This window comes from Podarcis melisellensis, assembly GCF_964234715.1.
Source record: "Podarcis melisellensis genome assembly, chromosome: 6".
NCBI lineage: Eukaryota > Metazoa > Chordata > Lepidosauria > Squamata > Lacertidae > Podarcis > Podarcis melisellensis.
Window position 1 is genome coordinate 28,000,779 of NC_138538.1, and position 11,968 is coordinate 28,012,746.

Consider the following 11,968-nt stretch of genomic DNA (forward strand, 5'->3'; position numbering starts at 1 on the left):
CCGACCCCGAGCTTACCTCCCTGGCAGCTAGTGCAAAAAGAGCACCCCAGGAAAAAATAAACACAACGTGGCCACTCCCTTGCTGAAAAATTATTATTTTATTTTTTTTCTTTGAAGAACTGTAATAGCATCCATGCAGGAGGCCTGAACCATTGAAGGTCACTCCCTGGGACTGCTGCCTTAGTCCTAACCCAAGGACCCAACATCCAGGTCCTGTGGGCCCCGCAGTGAAATTAAAACTGCCTGTGAGTCAAGGCTTTGGCATTGCCACGTTTTGCCATGTGTCTTTGTTGCTAGGGAGTGGTAAGAGAATTCCTCTTCTAGAGCATAGTACGACGGGGCTTCAGTGGGCCTTAGGATGGGATCATAAGGAATGGTCTCAGGGTCGGTAGGCCCAACTCTCTGCTCACAAGGTTCCCAGAATTATGAGAGAGCCCTGCTCTGCCAGACTGTCACAAGGCCATCTGTTTTGGGTTTTGATTTTTTACATGGCTGGAGGACTGGGAAGGGCATTTATGTCTACTGGGATGCTACCTGGCAAGGCTAGGAGTATACAAAGCTGCCTAATACTGGGTCAAGGAGCCATTGGTTTATCTAATTCAGTGTTGTCTACTCTCACAGGCAGTGTTCCTAGGGGTTCAGAAAAGAAGGTATTTCTTATCCTACCTGGAGATACCAGAGATTGAACCTGGGATCTTCAATGTGCAAAACAGATGTACACCAACCTATGATCCTTCCCCATCAGGCAAAATGTGAGGAAGAGGAGGTATCACATAGGTCACCAAGGAGAAGGATGAGCAAAAGGGGCTAAGTGGTCCGTATAGGAGGCAGGCTATTGCTCCACGCAGAACATCTCCTAACTGGCTAGTGTGCCTGGTATAGCAGTCCAACCCTTTTTGAGTGTGCAGTTGTCACCTGGATTCAAACAAGGGGCCTCGAGGATGTAAAAAGGGAGTAGGGAACTGGATCCACCCAGAGGACGGACTCCAGAACTGGCCCACTCTCCAGTTAATTTTGACATATGGTTGACATGTGTGATACCATATGAGACAGTTCAAGGTGTGGGCCAAAGGCTCATCTCCAGCCTTAGAGCTGTGATGCTTAGAAAAAAAGATGTCTTACTGCTTAGATTGGAGATAAAAAAAATATCCACACCTGTCCTCATGTGACTGACATATAGGCCTGAATTGTACAAAATGACCACATGGCCCAAATTCAGAGGACTGACATGCTAATCAGACTTGTACATGAAAGGTTCTCCACAGCTAATGTAGAAAACAAACTGCTTGGGTTTAGGGTTTATCTTGCAGTCCCAGTGATCGTAACATCTGATCGATGGGCTGCAGTGGGATGATGTCAATGACCCATGGTTTGTCTGGTGCCTGTCTTGCTGTGTGAACACTTTGTGGAGCTCGAACTGTGGGTTGGGAATCCCAGGAGCTCCCTCTTTTGCCATGATTATGATTTTATGTTATTTTGCCAGGCATGCAAAAGGTGAGTAGGAACATATTTGCCCCTTCCTCCTAATGGGGCTCAAACTCCCATTATCTGCTTCCTAACCTTATGTAAGGAGCTGCTGAAGAATGATTGCAGCAGTCAGTGTGTGCCTGTCTTATTGGATGTTTTGGCCACTTCGCTTTAATTCTTGGCAACAGTGACTTCCCCTCATTTGGTCTTGAAACTTTGTCCTAGGGAGGGCTGTGTCCTGTTCTCTGGAGGCCCGGGAAACTACATCAATGTTGTTTTGCATGGACTGTCCTCCCTCCCTTTGTATGTGCTGTTCTTCCAAAAAAAGTGGTTGTGAGTGACATACAAGGATTCAGACTCCAGCCTATAAGGATGCATGGGGCCAGAAGCAGCAGAGATATTGGTGGCTGTGCAACCAGGGCAGATGAAGTGGAAATACTCTAGCATTATCTTACATGTAGTGTGTGCTGGAGGCATATCCTCACCATCCTGTGTTCATCCCTCTGAGTGGGATGGTATATGTGTGTTGCTGTCAGCACAGTTCTCTGTGTATGTATGTAGTTTTGACACCGTGTTGTTTTCTCCTTGTTGTACCTTCCCTGTCCCTCTGAAGCTGACCACACATAGAACATAGTGCCCATCTGCCAACCTTGTATTGGCATATCTCCATTCATGGTGTATTAAGAGTAAAAAAATTGCCATATAAATGCAGTGAAGCTATAACATACAGCTGGAATAGCTAACATAGACCCCTTTAGACATCGTTGGACTCCCAGCTGCCGTACATCCCCCACAGTATGGCCAATGATAAGAGTTTAGACCAAAACATCTGCCGGGCACCACATTGGCTACCCCCACCACTGTCATTGCCATCAGAACATAGGAAGAGCCTGCTGGATCAGGCCAATGGCCTATCTAATTCAGCATCACAGTGGCCTACCAGATGCCTGTGGGAAACCCATAAGCAGAGTTAGAGCACAGGATCCTACGACTTCCAGTAACTGGCATTCAGAACCATTACTACTTCCAACTGTGGAGACAGAGCATAGTCATCATGGTTAGTAGCTATCAATAGTGCTCTTCTCTACGTCAAGTAGATGAGTTCCAAGCATTGCCTCCATGACAAATAGCCTTGGGAATATATATGCTGTTCTGAGCTCTTTGTAACAAATAGTATATTACATGGGTTGGTTGCTGCTATCTTGTTTTTAAAAATTGAGATATTTTTAAAAAGATAACATTTCTTTTGTACACTGAACACTACTGGAAAATCCAACTGCGCAGGTATAACTGCATTTTTCCTCATGATCGTAATAAGCATTATGTAACCTTGGTTTAAAAATTCAATTGCAGCCAAAATATAGGAAAACAAGTTTTTACTGTACTCCAGAGTAACTTGAGGTTATTATAATTCAAAGTGAAGAGGACAGAATAACTTATTCTGGTTAGTTTTACTTGCACGCATATCCCACAAGAAATATGCAATTTGTGAACAACAGCAGACCAAATTCTTTACCAAGACTCCATTCTACGAACTAATGCTTATAAGTGGAACCCTGTGCAGTACCTGGGATTTCAACAGGATTCAACATGGACACAAGCACTAAAGATAAAAGTGGTATAATTGTAATTAAATAAAATAATAAAACAAACTCCATTCTATTCCTCCTCCCATTACAGTGGTGCCTTGTAAGACGAAATTAATCCGTTCCACGAGTCTCTTCGTCTTGCGGTTTTTTTGTCTTGCGAAGCACGGCTATTAGCGGCTTAGTGGCTATTAGCGGCTTAAAGAAAAAGGAAAAAAACTCGCAAGAACTCGCAAGACGTTTCATCTTGCGAAGCAAGCCCATAGGGAAATTCGTCTAGCGAAGCGACGCAAAAACCGAAAAACCCTTTCGTCTTGCGCGTTTTTCATTTTGCAAGGCATTCGTCTTGTGGGGCACCACTGTATTTACCCACAGTAGTCAGAATTACATGTCCAAAGTACGGTCAGTATTCATTGGACAGTTGGGGAAGGGGTTAGCCCACTTATTTCATCTATTTTCCCCCTGCAAACCTCCAGTCAAGCCATACTCATAGAGCCATGAAAATAAATGGACTTAAGTTGTGACTAATTGAAATCCATCAGTTTCAACAGGTCTACTCCACATATCGCTTGGTGGATGCTACTCATAATAAAAAAGGTGTATGAGCTTAAAGTTTATAATATTTTTCTCAGCCTTGTCCAAACACCCAGAATTCCTAATAACTGAATTCATCAGAAATCTATCCTGTTAATGTTTTCTCTTGCAAGAGTACTTTTCTCTGATGTTCTCAAGTTTTGCTTCCAACTGTGATGCTGTCATCCCTATTCAAACATCTGAAAGAAAAAACCTTGCCATACATCTGAAAATATATGAATCTGCTACTTTATCATGGGATATAAATTAAGCAGCTGAAGACCGAGAATCTGAAGGGCCCACCCATAAAGGCAACCAACCTGTGCATCTTTGCATGCTTTGGCCTTGCCTCCTTCAAAACAGCTTCCACTGGGGTCAGGTAATTCTGCCACTTCTCTGTAATCTACAACTGGATTATCCAATCACTCCCAACGCAGTGGGAATTATAATCCCTCAGAGAATGTTCATGCTGCATCTCTGCATTAGTTGTTGCTCTGGCACTAGCCTCTTTTAATCAATATGTACATCTAGAATATAGTGGTTCACACAGATTGCTAGAGGATAGAGTCCTTTGAGGCAGATACTATTTACACATTCTTAAAAACAAAGTTTTCAAGGATAAAGTTACAATTCTAATGTTATTTTCTTAAACAGCACCTCAGAAGACAAGGGAATCAGACAAGTTTAGAAAACAATACTTTAGGACAGAATTAACAAGTTAGACAGAAATACTTTTCTGGAAATAAATTTCATAAACCTCTTTCATCTGGCCTTTGAGTTTGTATATACTTTTTCCTTTATAGGAAAAAGACCCTGAATCACGATACCTGAATGCAGAAGGTCTCAAAGTTTAAACCTTTGCTCACAATGAGCCTGTAGCCTGGAAGAGTTTATTTATTTATTAACATTTCTTTTAAAGAAACATTGACACTGCAATAAAGATCAGTGGGAACATTCAAACAACTGCTCCTGTTCCTTTATATACTGTATTTTTCGTCCCATAGGACGCTCCGTCCCATAGGACACACCTAGATTTTTTGGGGGGAAATAAAGGAAAAATTTTTTTCCTTTATTTCCCCCCCAAAACCAGGGCGGGGAAACCAAACCAGGTCGAGGAACAGCAGGATGGCGGTGCTGCGCCTCCCTGCTGTCCCCCAAGCTTGTGGGGCTGGCCAATGTCTGGCCGGCGCGCGGCGCGCTCTGCTTCAGGGCGCCGTTCGCGCCGGGCGGCAGGCTGCTATCCGCAGCGTGGGGAACCCTGCGGAGAACTCCTGCAGGGCTCCCCACAATGCGGATGTCTGCCCGGCGCGAGGGGCGCTCCGGGAAGCAGGCTGCTATCCGCAGCCTAGACAGCCCTGCGGGAACTCCCGCAGGGCTGCCTAGGCTGCGGATGTCTTCCTGAAGCCTGGAGAGCGAGAGGGGTCGGTGCGCACCGGCCCCCTCGCTCTCCAAGCTTCAGCGGAAGTCTGCATTCGCCCCATAGGACGCACCCAGATTTCCCCTTCATTTTTGGAGGGGAAAAAGTGCGTCCTATAGGGCGAAAAATATGGTAAATGCTTTTCATATTTGAGGTAAGAACAAACCGGTACTGTACAGCAAATTTCTCATAATTACAAACCAATTTCACAATCTGTAGGTCCATAATGAGCATAAGGACAACAAGCTTGGGAATTATCTGGTTGCATTGGACAAGTTCCTAGTGACAAAGCCTATCATTATACGTGTCATCGCCTGGCAGTTTCAGAATCAGTGCCAAATACCACTGAACAAAGTAATCTATGAAGTGGGGGAGACATTATGCCTTTTAAAGATAAGCCACCTTCTCTTATCTGTTTCTGAACGTACCATTTTTCAAAACAAAAAGTTTTCAAGCATCCTAACAAATGTATTTGAGGACACCTTCTTGTGTATCAGCATAGTTTTCACAAACAGCATTCCATAGATTTGCCCTTTGCTGAATTCCAAAGAATATGTTTTGCTCCTATACCAATAGATATTGATCCAACAAAGACCATCGCCTTATCTATTCTATAGCCTATTTCCACAAAGTGAAAACCACGAAGTAAAGCAATGGTCATTGGTTCCAATGGCTTTAAAACCATTCATTACAGCAGAATTAGATCATCATGGAGGATAAGTCTCCAAAATCCATGGATAATTATGTCTATCAAAAGCTATTAGCCATGACAGCTAACAGAACCTCCAGTTTCAGAGGCAGTATGCCTCAATACTAATTGTTATTAGTTATTGCTATCATGCCCTGTCTGTCAGGCACAGGAACTTTTGAGCTGTGCACCGTAATCAAAACACTTTAAACTGTGGTCTAATGCAATGTGTGAACAAGATATTTGTGTACACCCAATATGCAATACAAGATGATTTAGTTCACAATTTCAATGGCCTCTTTTACAAAACAACTTTGTTTTGGCAACAGCATCATTGTGTGTTATTGGCATTCATCCATTATAAATATTTGCCTGTTAGCTGCCAAATGAATCAGAACACAAGTAATTTTTGGTGAGACCTACAAAACCATGTCTGTTTTCAGTTTTCAAATTCAGGCTTTATGGTGCTATTTTTACATGAATATCAATTTATCATTCATCTGCCTTGTTGTGCTAAACTTAAGACTGCAGAATGAAATACCTTTACTTGGAGCTAAGATTTATGAGTAGAACTTTCTTTTTAAATGACTCGTCCACAATTTAAATTCATTTTTAAATGTATATTCAATAATAATTCACAAGCTTTTTTCAGACTTCCTATGTATTTAAAATATTTTGCAGTGCTGCAAGATAAAGTTTGCAATTTACTAAAGAGTAAAAGCCACCTAACTCAGTACAACTTACAGTGCAAGTGCATCTAAAAGTAGGGCCCCAAACTTAAGCATACAAAAAAAGAAACAAGTCACCCTTAATGGGACCGACTTCTTAGTAAGCATGTACAGGATCAGGATGCAAGTGCAGTTGGTTTTAGACTTATACCAGTGATACAGTAAGTCCTACTGACTACAGCAATTTCTGTTTTAAGACATATTCCCCTCTTTTGGTACTGTTTCTCAAACATTTGTAACTTTATCCCAAGTGGTTACAAGCAAAGACGTCTCAAGATTCTGTTGTATTCATCTTTTAACATTTCTTGTCCAACTTGTAGCACAAGGTCCCTAGAGAGCGAGGCAATCTTTCAAGCACAACTACAAAATTACTGAGTAAAGAATAATAGCAAAAGAACAAAACAGGTTGTAAATAGATCTGTTGTGGTCAATAGGGCCAATTCCCAAGTAAGTATGTACAGGATTGCAACCTTCCCGTTCAATTAGTCATTGTAGAGCCTAACAAGTCACCTGATTTCAAGAGACTTAGGTCAAACGAATTCTGCACAGAATCTTGCTGAATGGCTGAAAACTTATGAACAGTTACATGAACTATTGGAATCAGAGGGGCTAACATTAGAGTAACCATTAGAAAGGCTTTATGTCCATATAGCAATTCCCCTCCTTACAGTGTAATATGCATCCAAGGAACTCTTCCCACACATTTGCTGCAATGAGACTGTTATTACTGGTAGTATAAAGCTTTGAAAACCTTCCCATTAACATTTGAAATAATTTAAAATATTTAGCACCATCTAAATGCGTGGGTGGCACTGTGGGTTAAACCACAGAGCCTAGGACTTGCCAATCAGAAGGTCGGTGGTTCGAATCCCCGCAATGGGGTGAGCTCCCATTGCTCAGTCCCAGCTCCTGCCAACCTAGCAGTTCGAAAGCACATCAAAGTGCAAGTAGATAAATAGGCACCGCTCCGGCGGGAAGGTAAACGGCGTTTCCGTGCGCTGCTCTGGTTCGCCAGAAGCGGCTTAGTCATGCTGGCCACATGACCCGGAAGCTGTATGCCGGCTCCCTCGGCCAATAAAGCGAGATGAGCGCCACAAACCCAGAGTTGGTCACGACTGGACCTAATGGTCAGGGGTCCCTTTACCTTTACCTTATCACCCATTCCAAATCCTGTAAGATGAAGGCTCTGCTGTTCAGTGTTTAATATTCAAAAACTATCTGAATTTAAAAGCAGTTCAGCCTTTTTAACTGGAACAACAGACACAACAGTTGCTAACAATCCTCAACTTTAGATTGATGACTTTCCTATCAATTACCGGTATGTACTGCATTTCATTATATTTATCTCTTGCCTATTCTAAACTTAAGAGTAGCACCCCATAAGATGACCTAAAGCCATCTAGCAAAAGCCAATCCACCCTTTATGCCACAGGTATAGATGCAACATGTATATTTGCAAAGGCAAACATCATTAAAGCGTCAAGGGGATACTGTGTTTGTAACCACACAGGGACACAAGCCAAGAGAGTCTCAGTTGGTCAGGGCTGCACTACACCTTTTGAAATGTACAAGATTTTCACAGCTAAGAGTTCCAAAACATCATCCCCCCCCCAGCCATTCAACCCCAATAACCTAAACAGCAGGATCTGCTTGGCTTCCTTAAAAAGTAGCAGGTGGAAGAGAAGAGAGTGCATTCCCTGTATTTAACAACTGGTGCTGTCCCGATATGGCCGCTAGATGACAGAGACATACAGAAGCCAACGAGAAAAAGAACAATCCAGGAAACAATATTCCCATAAATGCTAACGAAACTGGAATGGGTGAAAAGAGCCAAGAGGTGTGGACAGCAGCAAAGGATACACATAACTACAGCGCGTATTTACACAAACAGCATTGGAGTGTTTCCCTGAGGCTGGGAACCTTCGGGTCACACATACCCCCCCCAGCTTTGCGTCCCAGACCAAAGGGCCACCCACCTCGGGACACCTCCATCCATCCCACCCACCCACCGGACCTCGTCTTCCTGACAACACAAGGTCGCGAAAGGGGGACCGAGAAGAAAATTAAGCCATCCTGAGTGCACAATCCCTGCGAACAACTTCAGTGAAGGGGGAAAGAAAACGCCTACCGACGACATAGCAGGAGAGGAAGGGAGAAGAGGCCGTAATGGGAGGGGGTGTCTCCCATCATCCCCCAACCCCTCAGTCTGAAGCTGTGAATGCCTCTCAGTCCACAGGTAAAGCGGGGAGGCACTGAGCTCACAGGCTGGAGGTGGGGGAGAGGGAGGGGAGAACGGAATCCCCTTCCCCTTCGAAGGATATAGGGCAGGACCCCACCCACCGCACCCCCTCCCTCCCCCTAAGCGAGGCTGCTGCACCTGCTGCCAGCCTTCCCCTTCTCGCCGCCCACCCTTCGCAAGCCAGGCCTACCTTGAGCTCTCCGCCCTGCCTTAGACGCCCCCTCCCTCGGCCTCGGCCTCGCCGCAGGCCCAGAAAGAAAAGCCTTCTTTCCCCCACCCCGCCCCCGCGGGCCCAGCTCCTCTACCGAGGCAGCCCGAAGAACACACAGCAAGCTCCTCACCAGCTAGAAAGGCGACGGCTCCTCGCCTAAGATGGCAGCCAGTCCAAGTCCAACCTGAGGCGGCTTCTGTCCAAAGTCAGGCGCGCGAAAGACGCACGCGCACAACAAAGGCGGAAGGAGAAGGAGAAGCGAACGGGCGCGAGGCAGAAGGCGGGAGCCGGGAGCGACGAGGAGGAGGAGGAGGAGGAGGGCGGAGGAGTACGCAGACGCAGGGGAAAATACAGTCAGGACTACAATTCCCAGCATGCCGTGAGAGAAGCCCGGCGCGCTCCGATTGGCTTCTCAGCGAGAGAAAGGGCTGGTTCAGTTCCACTCGCCAATGCCTGGCTTTCTCATTGGCTCTCGCTTTTGTTTCTGTTTACTCGAAAAGAAGAGGTGGGTTGGATCCAGGGGAAAGGGCTTCTACAGGTTTCGTCCTGTTCTTAAGGTGGTGCTTGAAGGCTGTCAACTCTGCAGTTGAGTTTAGCCAATTTCTGTTTCGAACTGTGGGGGAAACCGCTGTGGTTGACACGTGCCCCTGACTCATTTGCAAAAAACAGCAAGAGTCCTGGGGACTTAACACATTTATTATGGCACGAGCTTTTGTGAACCACGGTCCGTGCATCATGTTCTGATTTATAGGGGACCCTGTCCTCAATGTTATTTTCTTTTAAGTACAGTATTATATAAACACACAATTACAAGTACAGAAAACAGTGCAAGCATTAGGCTGACCTTCGCCCAGTTATCTGTTGCTGTGGTGGAAGGTAACACTGTAAGGAATTTATTTTATAGAATTTCCAGTTGGTTTGCTAAGGTCAGCTCTGAAATCTTCGTGTCAGGAGTGATTTGTGAGATCACCCCGGGGCTCAGAAAAACCTGCCCTTTTCCGGTATAATGAAACCCAGCTTACCTTAGCACAGAAGAAGCTGAGTGGCAGTTTCAGGTGATCTGTGTTAACTAATATAAAAATATAGTTTGACTTTTCTCCTTGTTTTAGTTACTTGCCCATCTCTAACTATTTGGATCTGTCATGATGATATCCAAACAACTACTGTATCTGTGAAGAGGTAATGCAAATTTATAATGTATATTGCAAATGTATAAAATTTACATTAAATGTGTTTCTTACAACATACTGACCCATAGTCTTTCAGTAGCTATTTTATATGAATTTGTATGGATGAAAGCAGGATTGTGTTGTTCCCCATACAATGGAATGGATATTTGATGGGACCAAACAGGAAAATAGCCTGTTTTATGCTTTAAGTTTACATCACTGACAGAAAGAGTGAAAAGTAGAGAAGCCCTAACAGCCTACAAAAGTGCCATCTAGTTATAACACAACAGGAAAAAAAGCAGTACAAAGAAGAAAAACATTGGCTAACTGAAGTGCTGTAACTGGAAATCTTAAGGACATGGGAGAGACGGTGTGATATCTCTGGCTTATGTTGTGCAGCTACACCAGTAAAGTTGGCTCTACAAGACAGCGCTACCTTTCCAGGAAGTATCCACCCTGAGAAGTACTGGTGTGCACAGAAAAACAGTTCTGACACATTGATGAATGTCAGTATTTGTAGTGCTAACAAACACCACAGCACAAAGTAGCAACAATACTCCTCCTTTGATCAAGCCCTGCACCTGCCATTCTCCAGATCTCTTATATGTACTGCCTCGGAAGTAACTTTAACACTGTCTATGTGTTGTCTTTTATATAAAGACAAATTCAATGTAGTAATGTAGTGATTAGAACAGATATATTTTATTAGTAAGCAGGCACCACATATATGCACAACATCAATCAACTGACCTTAATATTCTCTGACAATCCTAAGTGACAGACTTGCTCTTAAGATTCTATTCATCTTAAAGATAACTGCAACATCTACAGTATATCCCTACAGTCTGTGTGACAGTTTCTCCTGTAAGTTCCAAAGATCTCTGAAGCCTTGGTAACACTGAGCAGGGCCTTTAGTGTGGCTGTCCTGTTCTGTGGAACAGCATTCCTGTCAATATATGACAGGTATTCATTATCTTCACTTTCCGGATATAAATTAAGACATTTTCCCCCCAACAGGCTTTGCCAGCTGCATAAATGGTTGTTTACCAGAAGTACTGTATCTACTTTGTTGGGGTTTTAGTTTTGTTTTAAATGTAGTTGCTGTGTATTTATGTTTTCCAACTATTTTTAATAATATGCGTAAATCACCTTGAAATAGTTGTTTAGAAGGTGATTAATAAATGAATAGTGATGATGATGGTGGTGGTGATATGCAGTAACATTGTTGGTTTGGAAATTTTTGTGATTTAGTAACAGGACTTAAATGCCTTATTATATACTGCTTGCTATTATTGCATACTAAAACCTCTTCTGCATACACCCAAATTTCTAGGGAATTTTATATGCTGCTTCACTGCCTGTACATTGATTTAAAATGAAACATTGTCTATACAAAGAATTGTGTAAGCATATCAGAGCAGACTTTGGACTTTTTCTCTGAAGACGTGTTATTTCTGCATGACAGAGTTTTGCTTTTGTTCTTTACCATGGTGTTCCTGTTGTACCTTCCTGTTTTTCTTTCCTGGTTTTTTTTCAGCAGACATCATAAGGAAGAGCAGAGACCTTGAAATTATCCATCAGCAGTTGGTGCCTGGACAGTAGATTGAGTAGGCACACAGGTCACCTCAGCGCAGACTGTCTCACTATAGTCAAAACAAAAAAAATTCCTTCCAGTAGCACCTTAAAGACCAACTAAGTTAGTTCTTGGTATGAGCTTTCGTGTGCATGCACACTTCTTCAGATACACTGAAACAGAAGTTACCAGACCCTTCTATATAGTGAGAAGGTGGGGAGGGGTATTACTGCCAATCACCCATTCCCACCACCCTTCTGAGTAATACCCCTCCCCACCTTCTCACTATATAGAAGGGTCTGGTAACTTCTGTTTCA

At 43.6% G+C, this 11,968-nt stretch overlaps 1 protein-coding gene and 1 long non-coding RNA gene across 2 annotated transcripts in view; one reads left to right on the forward strand and one right to left on the reverse strand.

The window, feature by feature from the left end:
- The window catches only part of ITCH (itchy E3 ubiquitin protein ligase), a 50,264-nt gene extending 41,096 nt beyond the window's left edge, over positions 1–9,168 (reverse strand). The window contains exon 1 of the mRNA XM_081916771.1: positions 9,040–9,168. The gene's annotated coding sequence lies outside the window, so the exon portion shown is untranslated. The remainder of the gene's footprint in view (positions 1–9,039) is intronic.
- Positions 9,169–9,265: 97 nt separating this feature from the next.
- On the forward strand, positions 9,266–11,722 carry LOC309373276. The gene is made up of 3 exons (XR_014169931.1): positions 9,266–9,494; positions 10,019–10,088; positions 11,616–11,722. It is a non-coding gene; the product is annotated as an uncharacterized lncRNA (long non-coding RNA).
- Positions 11,723–11,968: the final 246 nt, after the last annotated feature.